This window comes from Uranotaenia lowii, chromosome 2 (assembly GCF_029784155.1).
Source record: "Uranotaenia lowii strain MFRU-FL chromosome 2, ASM2978415v1, whole genome shotgun sequence".
In the NCBI taxonomy this organism is placed as follows: Eukaryota; Metazoa; Arthropoda; class Insecta; order Diptera; family Culicidae; genus Uranotaenia; species Uranotaenia lowii.
The window spans coordinates 318,496,433-318,510,745 of NC_073692.1; the positions used below are offsets into that span (position 1 = coordinate 318,496,433).

General features: G+C 30.7%; 1 protein-coding gene across 1 annotated transcript in view; it reads left to right on the forward strand.

The window, feature by feature from the left end:
• LOC129744723 (nyctalopin-like) overlaps window positions 1-14,313 on the forward strand; it is a 481,144-nt gene that overhangs the window by 206,563 nt on the left and 260,268 nt on the right. The window lies entirely within an intron of this gene.

Sequence of the window (14,313 nt, forward strand, 5' to 3'; positions counted from 1 at the left end):
GTACTTACTCTCATTCTCCATCGGGAAGAAGAATTCTTCAGAACAAATTACAAAGTGTAGATGAATTTTTTCCACCACTTCAAGCTGTTAAAGAGACTTTTTCATTATCTTTGTCATTTATTTCTTGAATATCTTTATTCCCTGTTTTCCTGTTTGAATGTTCGTTAACATATTAAAAACACCCAAAACCAATTCATGTAACTCTTTCCAAATCGGGTCACAGCTACTCTATTTAGCTACTCATCAAAACTAATCGACTAGCTCGAGTTTCGAGTTTCCATATACACACATTCGGGGGACACTTAAAAATAAGCCGCTTATGCCTCGAGACGCGTTTCTTTCGTTCCGCTTCATTTTGCGTGTCACCAGAATGTTACTGCTAGCTAGCAATAGCAACAACTAGAAAGAAACTGGTAGCGCATCACGCGGTTTCCCGAAATTTTATTGTCTTTCTCAATTTACAGTTGAAGCCACTTGAGAAATGGAAAGGAAATGAGCAGCAGCTAGCTAGTACCACTTCGAAAGTGTCACGCTAATTTTGGAAACCGACGAAAAATCGCTGATTGATGGGTAGCATAGCACAAGCTGTCAATTTCGTCATTTAAGAAGAATGAATATCCAACGGAAACTGATTGAGAACTGTCTTTATTTTAATTGAAGGATTTTTTGTTTCGAGCTGTGTGCAGTTAAAGAAACAAGTTTTATATGGCCTAATACGTCATTATACCGAATAGGTAAATGGGCTGAACAATAAATATACCTAACGAGCATTCTGCTTGAATTCGAGACGGTCATACGTCAATACAATCAGATTTTGAAAAAAAAAATACATACTCAGGTTGCTTACTTCTACTTACACTGAATACACAGCAAAAAATGTTGCGTTATAACATCGAAAACGTGCACAGAACCTGAGTCCAAAATTGTATCTTAGACAATCTTTTTGATGTACAAGCTAATTTTATGAGTAAATCTTGGAGCTAGTGAACTACTAGTGTTGGGAGAAAGTGGTAAAAGTTTTGGCATTTGTAGCTTTGAAAATTTCACCTTGCAAATATGATCTCGAGATCTTCCGTCGTTATTTTTTTAATATTACTGTTTCTATTTCAGCTGAATGTGAAAGAATATCTCGCACTACTGCTAAAAACTTTTTTTAGTTCATGTCTTTTTTCAATTTTAAAAATTTTCCACTGCCACTGTCACTGTCAAATAAAAAAAAATTATCCTTCAATGCAAGGTTGTCATATTTTTTCCGCAGATATCCGAGGCTAGCAAATCCGGGCTTTTTGAACTTAATACCTGGAAAATCTGGTTAGTGATTTCAAAATTTCAAAATGTTACAGAAGATTTTTTATTGTATTTAAGGCTTCCATGAATTCCATCAATTTACGAATAAGTATTGTCACGATAAACCTGAACGATGTTTATAATGACAAAACTTATTTGTAAATTGATGTTTTTGGCCCAAAAAATAATTACTCGATTTCAATGATTTGCTTATTTTTGCTCCGGGCATTTTTTAACAAATTCCGAATAACCGGGTCGATCTGGACCATTCTTTAATTTTGTACTGAATATCCGTCCAAGCCCAACTTTAAAACTTAAGGTAGAAAAAAGTCGGTCCACCATACTCAAACAGATGTAGCTTTGCAATTTTCTTGACCATTTTTCACATAACAACTTTTGTTGAGTTGCATAAAGAGTTGAGTTTAAATTTTCTGACCGTTTATCTACTATTTATATGAGCTACATACATAATGGAAAGTATGAGCAACTTGGAAAAGTCATCAACTAGCCGTCATATACCTAAATTTGCATGAGTTAATTGTTATGGATTTTGTTTTTGCTTTAACTTCTGAGCTTCTGAATACCTAATTTTCTTATTGAAATGAAAAATTTGAATAATAAAATAAAGAAGTGAATTCATGCGTTATATTTTTTATTCGCTTTCAAAGCACAAAACAAAAAGGTTTCTGTAAATGATATATGATGTATTTTAAATGAATCAACAGATCTTGATCTTCTTAAGAATAAGTTTTACAGTAGGCACTTCAGAAGCGTATGATTTCCGCTGGAAATCAAATTTTCTTATCTTTCTTATCTCATTGCAGTTTAAGAAATTCGACTTCTGTTTTTTCTGTCATGAATAACATACAAAAAGCGACAAACTTTTAAATCCCAATCTTCGTTTTCGTTTCGATAATAATATAAATAAACTTTGACGTTGCATTTCAGTTCTGGGGAACGTAAGGATTTTTCTTGTCGCTTAAGATATTATCTGAGTCGTAGAAAAATCATGAATTCAGGATAAAATTTAAATATCGTAAACAAAAATTTAGCTTACAAAAAAAATACTTATAAATAGGTGAAATTGAAATAAAATATAGAAATTCAAATTCAGGAATCTACAATTCTTATTATTTAACTTATAAACAAAGTCATATAAGATGTTTTGGCTCATTTTAAATTTAAAGCACTATTATCTATATTTTTTTTCACTTCAAATTTAGTGAGTGACAACAACACTATCGAAAATGTCCAATGAAAAATGAAATTTATTTCCATAATCATCTTAAAACCATCTTACTTAAAACCATCATTCAAATATGAAAAAAAAAAAATCAAACATCAAAAAAAATTTTAAAAATAATTAAAAAAAATTATAGTTAATATATAAAAACAAAAAAAACAGACTTGAAGTTTCAAATGCATATTTACTTTCGGGAATTGATAAGAAATTATTCAAAAGTAAATTCCTTATTCTTAGATAAAAAATTGACAAAAATCCATTTAAGGCAGTACAAGTTTCAATATTTCAGGAACGCCATAAAATTAATACGAAATAATAATAAAAATAAACCTGAATTATAACTAAATGCAGAAAATTTAATTCACAAAAAATCTTATTAGATCTGATAAGTCTCTTTAAAATTTAAAAGAATTTAAATCAATGTTTTTCATTCAAAAGAAAAATTACACTTGGTTTGGTACAAATATCTATAAAATTTAAAATTGATCAGTAATGAGTAAAATCGATCTTAAAAAAGTGATCAACAAAACAAATTGCATGACAAATAAGTACAGATTTGAATCTTTTTAAGATTCTTCAGTTAATCAAGAATTCAGATCATTTCAAGAAATATAAGTTTCCGAAATCGAATGCTTTGAAAAAAAAACAGAAATTCTGCAATTTTAAGAAATTTTACAAGATAAGATAACAACGATTTCTGATATAATTGAAGAGTGTTTTTTTTTGAGTATTTGATAATTTGGTTGAAGACACTAAACGATTTCACTAATGCTTTGAGAAATTTCTAGGATTCTATGAAATATTCGGAATTGTTAAAATTCTCTTTTTATACCGAATTCGGAAAAATTGAGAAAAGAGGACATAGGACATAGAAGAGAAATACCTAATCCAGAAGTAAAAAAATGTGAATATTGTGGCATTGCGCAATCGTTTTCATAATGTAAAGAAAGAAGATTATTCTATTTGTTTATTTTCGGAATTTATGATAATTACATTTAATATTTAAAAAAAAATGCTATTTGTTCAAATCATCGTAAAAATTAACATCAAGGTAACATTTTTAAATTTCAATTGAAATTTAATGAGCACTGAAAAACTTGTAAGAAATAAATACTTCCAAATTTGGTTTAAAACATTGTAACTACATAATATGGACATATTGAGAAAACATCACAGCTCAAAATTAAGCTTAAAAGTTGATATCTTCGAATAATTTTTCTCACTTTTCATAAATGATTTTCAAAATCATGATCGATTGGAAAGAGAAGTTAAAAAAAATAAAATTAGCAATTTTTTTTTTAATATTTTGAAGGGAAGGTTCCCCATAATTCATTTTTTTTTAAATAAAGATTTGTTTGAAGACTATATATGAATATTTAAAAACAAAAATGTCATTTTGTCTTTGAAACTAAATAATTTGGAATTGCAAAGCCAAATTTAAAAATTTTAAAATAAATTTGAAAATCTATGCTGGATTTGAATTTTAAAGGAATTTTTCGTAACACAAATATTATGCAATTTTGAAAACTTATTTATCAAATGTTGTTGATATTTTATTTGAACTTTTTTAAATGTCAAACTGAGCATTTAGAAGAATAGAAACATTTAAAAAATATGTAATTATTTTGAATGTGCATTTTGAGTTTTGGAGATGTATATAAATTTGGCAACAAAAATGTGAATTTAGTTCCTTGTGTTATAAAATTCATAAATCAATTTATACAAAAATGGAATATTAATAAATAATAATAAACCATTTATAGCTTTGAGCTGACTGCAATAGAAAAATATGTATGCGAGTTTGCTACGAAGACCTCGAAAAATAGTATCCACAACAGAATGAATGGAGAAAAATAAGTAGATCCAAACTCTTTTTTTGTTTTTCATGAAGGGTAGTCACACAATCAGTTGTCAATGATTGATTTCACTCTTAACTGATTTATTGAAGAACTTCTAAAAGTCATATTTTTAAATCTAGAGGTGATGTTAAAAAAATTTAGTTTAGAACTCAAATATCGTCCAAAATCACATTTGAAATATAGACACCAAAACTGTACTTATGTTTTAATTTTTCATTGGTCAATCAAAACTATCTTCTTATCAGTCGACTATTTTAGGCAGCAAGACCATCACCGTCAAGTTGTGCATCATTTGGTGATTCATGATTTTTGGCATACACAGCTGGATTACAAGATTCATAAAAATTCTATCGCTGATGCTGTTTTAAGCTCATCCATATAATAATCATTAAAATTTTAAGTAGAAGCAAGCTTTAGATTTGAGGTTTGGAACCCACTCTGAATCAGAAAGTTTGGTTATTTCGATTTCAATTGATTAATACTTTTTTTTGAAAACATTTAAAAATTATACAAAAAACTGAATAAATTGTACATAGAGACTGAAAAAAAAGACTTTAAACTTTTTTTAATGAATCATTTGTTGAAAACTTGGTTCAACTTGTTTTGTTTCAGTTCAAATAAAATTTAAAGTCTAGTATGTGAACTTGGAATTCAATAGAAAATCAATCAAAAGAAAGTTCGGAACGCCTCATACCTCAGAATCTGATCTTGATAATCTTATTATAGATGTCAAATAATATTTAAAAATTTAAGAATCGAAACTGATAACAATAATAATAAAACGACATTTTCGAATACTTCTGATGAAAAAATCAGTGTTAAGCAACCAGTTTCGAATTCAAAGCATTTATTTTCAAACATTTTACTTAAATTGTTTACTTTTTTCAAATATATAGCAACGAAATGAGAATAGTCGAAATTTTTGTGAGCTAAGCCCTGAAATGAAGAAGGAAACATTTTACAGATTACTTCAAAATGTTTTTATTCATCTTTATCTCCAAAAATGTGTGAGTTATTTTCATTCAAAGATTCCTTAGAAAGTTAAGAAGGGATTGTTTTTAAATTACCAGATATTCAAATTACGAAAATTGTCTTTATATCATCAAATGAGTTTTATAAAATAATACCTATAAACATAAATTTGTTAGAAGTTATCATTATTTTTCTCAAATTTCATATTTTTTAATACACTTCTGATATTGTAAATAAAATTCAAGGGGAGGGTGATAAGCAATGTGCAGCAAATCTTGAAGACTCATATGAAATTGTTCACTCCCTTTTTCTCGCGTTCTGCATCAGCTCTTTCTAAACGGACGTTTCTTTCAATTGAATGACTTTGAAATTTTTAAAATTGTATTTATTGTTCTTCTATACCAAAAGACAAACACTTGTTAAACAGCTTTTATATAGAATACCAAGCTACGGTCTTTGATCATTTTTTTTGTAAATTCTTTATTTGAAACGGCTCATAGCTTTACGCTTCAAGGAGCCATTCGACAAAGTTGTTCAGTGAAAAATTTCCTTTAAAGAATAAATTAATTTGAATAAAAACCATCAGCAGGCACGGTTCCTCATAAGAAACAAAAATGATGATGATTCAATAGGTACAAAATATTAAATTTTCCCATAGAAACCTAAAAGTTCAACTTAACTCATGTCGTTTCTCAACGTCTCTCAAAATTTTTACAAAAATTCATGTTTTGAACCAAATCGAAGCTATTTGGACCCCAGGGTTGAGAAATAAAAAAATTACCCCAAATCGACTCAGTCTACTGTTCAAGTCGTGTAAAGAGTTTCGATGTAATACTAAATCAAATATCTTTGATTGGCTTACATCTTCAAAAATTACACCAGGTATCGTTACTTTTTTGTTGTTGTTTTTTTTTAATTTGAAAAAAACAATGTTAAAGCGAGGTTGCTTTTCGTTTACCTTTATCAGATATCGAAGTTGCTAATCCTTTAACGGTTTCAATACAATCCCTCTAGCAGACGCTGTCACAAATGGTTGCGATAATCTTTGCGTACAACAGTTTTAAATGACAGCCCAAATTATCCTCTTGAATGGATAAAATGTACCCAAAGTATTGGCACAGTTCCAGATTGGTGGGTGATCCCTGGAGACCATCAGACATTGGTAAAACTTGTAAAACACCGATATGCTCATCTCGCTTTCTTCTCATCCCAAGAGCGAAAATTGTTAAAGTCAAAGATATCTCTGCAATGGAACTGGAAAACCCGTATCATTAATGCGGTATTATAAAGCCATTGAAAACTTTTTACCGGGGAGGATTCGGAAGAGTTTTTAGTCCACCTCGTTTCCCATTCCACTTTTCTCGAAACATTGTCCCGAGAGAGAAATCATCATCCGAGTCCTCCTATCAAGATGTGTACATCGGCTGGCAAAAGCCTGAAGCCGACAGCAGCAAAAACCCATAAACATATCTCAATTTTGTATTTGACACTTTTGTCTCAATTTTAGCCCAAAAATCCCAACATGACTTTGTTATCATTTTAATTAGATCCCAGGATGTGGGTGGCTCAGATGGTGGCTAGTGGTTGTGGGTGGGCAGTTCGGTTGGAAGAACTTTCGGTCCAGTTTGATACTCTTTTTTTTCGACTATCATAATATGTTCCATTCGTTCCACATCTGAAAAGTATGTACGCTCATAGCATATCACCCGAAATGTGGGAAGCCAGCAAAACAAAAAAAAAACAGTCGTGCGTTAGATTAAAACAATAATTTTTCATTTTTATCTCGGGCATGTCAGGGCTTCTCCCCTAGTGGCATAAATAAGCAATTTATCGTCTTGATGGGTCTAGTCCAGCTGTTTACTTCTACATGCAGCTTGATTTTGTTTTGTACATGAGTTACATAGTAGGATGTATTATTATTTGATTTTAGGAAAGCTGGCATTGTAGCAAGTGCGTATACACTGTTTTTTAGCTTGAATCCTAAAACCGAAATTTTTAAAAATTGTTAAGAATTTATAGACGCATTTGAGAAAGTTTAAAATGTCCATTCAAAACGAACATTAATGTGTGACTATAGTGATACGTATGCAAACTATTTCGTTCCATCCGTTGAAATATACGAGCAGCATTCAATGGACTCCTAGCCAAAAACAACAGACAGCAAATTCCCTTGAAAAAGACCAGCAAAACTGGTCGAAACTTAGGGAATTTAAAAAACCCCAGTTTTCTATCTACATCCAACACCGAAAAATCCAAATTAAAATTATTATATATCGTTCCCGGTTGAACACATAAACCTTTCCTCAAAATATGGCAAATTCAAACACAGGGTTCTTTATGCTCATGAAGACCAACTTTGGCCACAGCACAACTCAGAAGTTAAAAAATATGCACTTATGCCTTCAAGAATGATGGCTTTTTTCGAAGATTACGGATGGTTGGGAGTTCTCCCACCCCACATTGTAAACTCCCTCAAATACGTCAATCCATTGCTCGGGGTTATTTATTAATAAGAATTGTTAAAACAAATAAATCTATTTAATAACTTTGAATATGAAAATAACAAACAAAATTTCCAAACGGAATGTTTTGTTTTCGATTTTATTTAACATCAAGCTCAAAAACTGTTAATGTTTCATTTAATAACAAAACATGATAATATAGAGCCGGTTCGATTTTTGAGATACGCTCAAACATTTTGTGTTGCCATAATCGAACAGTTTTTATCTCAAATTTGTGTTCCACTTATTTCTACAAAAAAAAAAAATTAATCATTTTCATTTCCATAATTCTAAGTCGATTTTGATCATTTTTAAGTCATTTTAAATTTTTTCTCGCCATGTGTTCGGTGCATTTAGCCCTTTTCTTGTTTTATATATCTTATTTTTTTTCTGTCATTTTTAGTCTTTTGTTTGAATTTAATTATATACATTTTCATCTTTTTTGTCATTTTGGAGTACCGTAAACTGGGGGAACTTTGATCACATTGAAATTTTTGCAAATAATCATCATTTACTAAGCATAAAGTTAATATTTGAAAACTGTTAACTAAGTTTGAAAGCCTATAAATTGAGTTACAAATAAGCTAAATTTGGATTTTATTAGGAGCTTTTGATATTACATAAAGTGTAATTTTGAAATCTTGAAATATCTGGGTTTTCGAAGGCTTACAAACAAACTTCTCTCCTGATAAAATTAAAGCATTTAGGACCAAAAGATTTGTTTCATGTGAAAGTTCAACTTTTTTCTTTGTAAAGGTTAAGTTTAAGAGTAGTTTTTATGGTCATTTGGTGATAATTTTTGGATATGGCCAGTTTTGCAGGTTTAGGAGAAAAACTGGCCAGATATCTAAGGAAATTTGATATTAATGTTGCTTTCCAGCCATTAGACAAAATAAAAAACGTAATTTTCATAAAAACCAAAGATAAAAATCCCAAAAAATAAAAACATTAATGTGGTTTACGAAATAAAATGTGGAAAGTGTAAAAAATCATACGTTGGTGAAACGAGCCAATTTTTAGAAAAACGAATCAAACAACATCAAACAAATGTATCAACGAAACAAATGGGCACTGGTTTAGCACAACACAGCTTAGAAACTGGTCATAATTTCGATTTTGAAAACACCAAAATTTTAGAAAGGGTAGCAGGATACAACGCAAGAATAACTACAGAAACCTTTTACATTAAACTAAGAGGGGACAGCAATGTTGTAAACAGACAACGAGATTCATGTAATTTTAAAACAGCATACGACCCCGTCATTTCCAAATTAACACAGACACTGACACACAAATGTAAACGCAAAACAAACTGAGCCAGAAAAAATTAGTATAGACGAAAGCCAGTAATTCGTTAGTTTAAAAAAAAAAATTGTAATTTTAGTAATTATTTGTAATTTAAAATAAATTTTAGTGTCCACTGAAGAGGAGCGAATACCAGAGTAGCTCGAAACGTCTGGACAAATGGTATAAAAACGTTTTTGATTTGTGAAACTCGCCGAAAAACGTGGATAAAATTCAACAACAACAGTTATAGTTATAACAGAAATATATGAAACCAATATGTCAACCGGTTGAGAATGATTAAAAATTCATAATATCATGATTTTGGAGCTGTTATTCAGAGATGTTAAAATCGCGAGTCTACATACTCGCACTGTGCCCTTCTTTGCAGAACGATTTTATTTCGTTAAAATCAAACTGCAATGATGCTATCTATAGTTCAACTCGGAAAGCATCAAGAAGTAAGCTTCGGGTAAACTCGGCAGGAGTAAACAGCAATCGGGGGAAACATCAGCGAAGCAAACGTACAGTTCTGCGAATTCAAAATTCAAAACGTTTTCGTTCGGCAGCCGAACACATCAATCGGACTACGCATGGGGGCGTGGCTTAAAGTGATAGATACAAGGGAACGGGAAACGAGCGAGAGAAGGGTGCGAGGAATGTTAACTCGGTCCGTCGGGCAACGATCGCTCGTGTGCATTCGTGTACAGTAAGCTTCGTTCTGTTGTTTCGTTGGTGTGATTTTATTCTTGCGAGGCATGGAAAACATCAATGCAGAACTGTTCTCTTCGTTTTGTGGGCAATCACGTAATGATTGGAACGAAGATAAAATCAATCTGCACACAACAAGTTAAACTCGGAAAAAATCAGCCGAATGATTCTATCCGAAGCGAGTTTACACATCGCTGCTGTTATTTAATCTGAATTTTTTTCTCAGAAAAGTTATCTGCAATGTTACCTATGGGTTCAATTGATTCCTTGAGATCTAAACACTGACCATACTGACTGGACACTCGATTTCGTTTTCTGGATAATTTTTCCAACAGTACGCCATATCGAGTCCAGAGTGCGCATCGATCGTTTTGAAGAAATGCTAGCCCAGTTAGGAAATGCCACCCAACTTTAAAAAACTGGCAATTTCTACGATAAAATTGGGCTAAACAGGTACATTTTTCCTACAAGGCATTTTTTGTCAAATTTTTCGGGTTCGCCACCGGCCATCGGTATTTCGAACCTACAAAATCTGACAAAAAAACGGCATGTTTTTCATCTACATAAATGAATTGTGATTATTGTTTACCATAAGGTTGCCAGAATTTTTTTCACTACCATCCGGGCCTAGCAATTCCGGGCATTTTTTTAAAAAAAACCTGGCAAAATCCGGGCATGGATTTCAATTTTTCAAATCCAAAAACCGGGCAAAATTTAGGTGTTATTATATTTAAAGCAAAGAAAAAATGCAAAAAAAAAGAAAGTAATATTTTATTAATGTAATTGCAGACTTCCAACAACTTTTTGGCACAATTAAATATTTAAAGGTTTATAAAAGTAAATCAGCGAAATTATTTGAAACAACCATTGAAAATTTACATACCGATAATCGATTTTGCTGAAACGTAGGGGAGAGTGGGGTATTGTGGGCCACGGGGAAACGTGGGCCACTTTTAATATCTCAGATGTGTGTTGAGATAAAAATCTCGAACTAATTGTCATCGTCGTCGCTTTGCGTGAGCATATATTTCTATATGTTGTTGACCTTAATACGCATCATATGCTTCTTTTATTCATCAAGCTAAAAAAAAATTACATTCATAATTAAAAATACACTCGCTAATTGCGTCCATGGGGAACCTAAAGTTCATATCAAAAATAGGCTCATACGCTTATGATCTTAGTTTTATCATGATCTTTCACGTGGAAAAGGAATATTTGATGAAACATCAATAAGTCACACAAACGCAACCAATTTGCAAATCATAGCTTGTGGGGAATCGTGGGCCACACATCTTAAACCATCTATATTTTTATGTTTTTATACACATTCAAAACTTAAAATACGTTTTCATTATCTGTAAAGTTTTCTTTTTTTTGAAAAATATTTTGTCCATCCTATATCAAGAATTATGCCAAAACGTTCGCGAGCCAGGTTTTGGAATCTATTCGATCATACACAGCACTCTTTTTAATTTCATCATCTGAAATTGCTTTGAAATAACGAAATGAATTATGAAATCACAGTTTTGGGTCAACTAATAAACTTTGCATGTTCTTTGGTCAATTTGGGTTTAGTGGCCCACGATTCCCCACCATTTTTTCAAAATCCAAAAAATATAGCTTTTTTAAAACAGTCTGAATTTGGGAAAAATAACTTATTAAAATTTTTTAAAAAATACCTTATAATTTCTTGAAAATGTAGAAAACCACACCAATTTTAATTTTAATTTTATCTTTTATAATAAAGAAGTTATGGAACAAAGAAAAAAAGTGGCCCATGATTCCCCACTCTCCCATACTCAAAAACTTTGATTTTTTTTTGGTTTCTTTGTGAAAATTGTTAAAAAATCCGGGCAATATCCGGGCTTTTTTCACGATATCCGGGCAACCGGGCCGGACCGGACTTTCTCAAAATTTTGCATCAAATATCCGGGCAAACCCGGATAAAACCGGGCAATCTGGCAAGCTTAGTTTACCACAAATCGACTTATTTTTATGCACAAGGCAGCATATTTCAAAGTTTTCAAGGGTACAAAGAATCTAAGAGCTTGTTTTAAATAACATGGACTTTGGGGCCCTGACGGAAAATATGGAATTAATTTTGTTCTATCAGCTCTTGTTTTCGAGATATCTTTCGAAAAAAAGATATGTTTTTTTCATAAAAATGTGTAGCTTTTTTTTTGAAAAAAAAGAACATTACAAAGACGTTAAAAATAAAGTTTTTTATTCGTTGATCAACTTTTCCAAAAACCGCAAGCGATTTTGACCTCTGAGATAAAAATGTATAAAAGATCTATTTTTTTGACAATTTTTCAAAATTCTGGAAAAATACGGGAATTTTGACAAATTTTTTATAATGATTTCAACCAAAGTACAATCTGATCGAAGCATAAGTCAAATAATTTGCAATTTTTAACAAAATTATAAAATGGGTTAAAGTTATCAATATTGAATTAGGGTTAGTTGCCCTACTTTGGACCCTTTAAGCGGTGGCTTCTGAAAAAGCATGCTTTTCTCATGAATGGACGTGAAGTTTATACTTTTCAGGAAATTTATTTATAGTTAATGATCTAATCTGCAAGTATCAATGAAAATTTTCGGCATAGGATTCGCCGTTATCGAAAGATTTGGAAAGAAATAGATGATCAAAATTTCCATCTTTGAACCTACTGTTCCTATTTTGGTACTGAATTGGTTCCTTTCATTGGACCTAGATCTATAATTCCTATAAAAAGTATGATTTTTTGAAAATAAATATACAAATTCATTAAAAATGCAATCTTTAATCAAATATTATCATAAAAAGTATTACAGATTTTTAACGATTAAAACACTTAAATTTCTGTTATGAATATTTCTAACACTTTAACTCCTTGTCGGCTTTATCAGCAGAACAATAGTTGAAACTTTTTTTTGTCTACAAAATTGTAGCTTATTTGTGTAAAGCTGACAAAAAAATGTTAGAAATGTTTAATAAATATTGATTCTGAACTATGCACCAATTGGAAATTCGCACTTTTTTTTGAATTGTTGGTATTGAAACAAAGTTTTGGTGGTGATAGGTCTAAAAATGGAACATTAAAGTCAAAAGTCTCCTAAATTTGGACCCATTACAAATTTTCCGGGTTTTCCATTGATTTTCATTTATTTTAGGAAAAACAGGTTGTATGGTTCATATTCTTCACAGTGAGAATAATTTCCCTTTAAAATTTGGCTTGGACAGTAAAAAATCGTGATTTTTCCTTATTCACTCTAGTTTCTCAAAACGCGCCCTACTAATTGAGCTGTCTGATTTACCACTGATGAGGAGGTACATTTTTAAAAACGTTGAAAATTTTATTAGAAAGACTTTTTATGGCAAAAAGTGGTATAGTAGGATTCAGGAAGAATAAGAGTTCATTGTGTGCATTGTAGTATCTTTATACTATGCTTGCAAAATAAGTAATTTACAATTTCCGGCATTTTAGGACTAAAGTAGGCTCTAGGTCCAAAGAAGAAGCACTCGACCTATTTTCAAAGATTTTTTTGAATGTTGTCGAAAATAGTTTTAACTGTATCTATCAAAGTTTCTAACATAATGTAGTAGTTATTTTTCAAAGCGTTGTTTTTCTGAAATAGGAATATCAAGGCAAAATCTTATTCCTTTATTAAATGAAGCATATTAAATAGGTTCAAAATCTGACGCATGATTTTAAATCCGGATGCTAAAATTGTTTTATCATCAGTAAAGAAAACATAGGCACCAATAATAATTGATCATCCATTGAATGCCTGGTAAAAAGTCTCAAAATATTGATTTTGTTGGAAAAATATTATTTTGTCTTTTAGTATTCTATGACCAACGGGGTTGTAGACAAATTTTAAGAACTATTTTTATCAAAGACTAGAAAATGAGAAATAAAAAGTAATCAGGCCAAAACCAGTCAATCAACATTCTATTTTTCGAATTCGAAAAATTTTTGAAGAATGGTTGAAGGATCATATTTCCTCGAATAAAGAATCAACGCTTCATTCATTTCAATCAATTCACATTTTGTTTTCGTTTTTTGAAATTAATTTTAATTCTTGAACGAATTGAATAGAAATTTGAATTTGCACGCTTTCAGAATCTATAAGAGACGGCGTTTTTCAAAATAGATATGATAAAATAAGTAAATGGCATCAATTCTCCGAATCATCCTCTACAGTATTAAGAAAATTCAAGATAAAAGTACAAACCGAGCAAACTAAATACATTTGTATGTTTATAGAATACTGAAAAAACGTTTGAATTCTGTTTTGAAAAAGCCAATAATTTTGTTTAAATTTGTTAGCAATTGCATTGAAAGTGTTATACTTAACTTAACAGGAAATAAAAATATACTTGTTTCTAAAAAGTCAAATTTATCTTTAGAAATTAAGAAAATTATTTATTAAATTTTTGGAGATTGAAACGGTTTAGTCAGTCATTTGT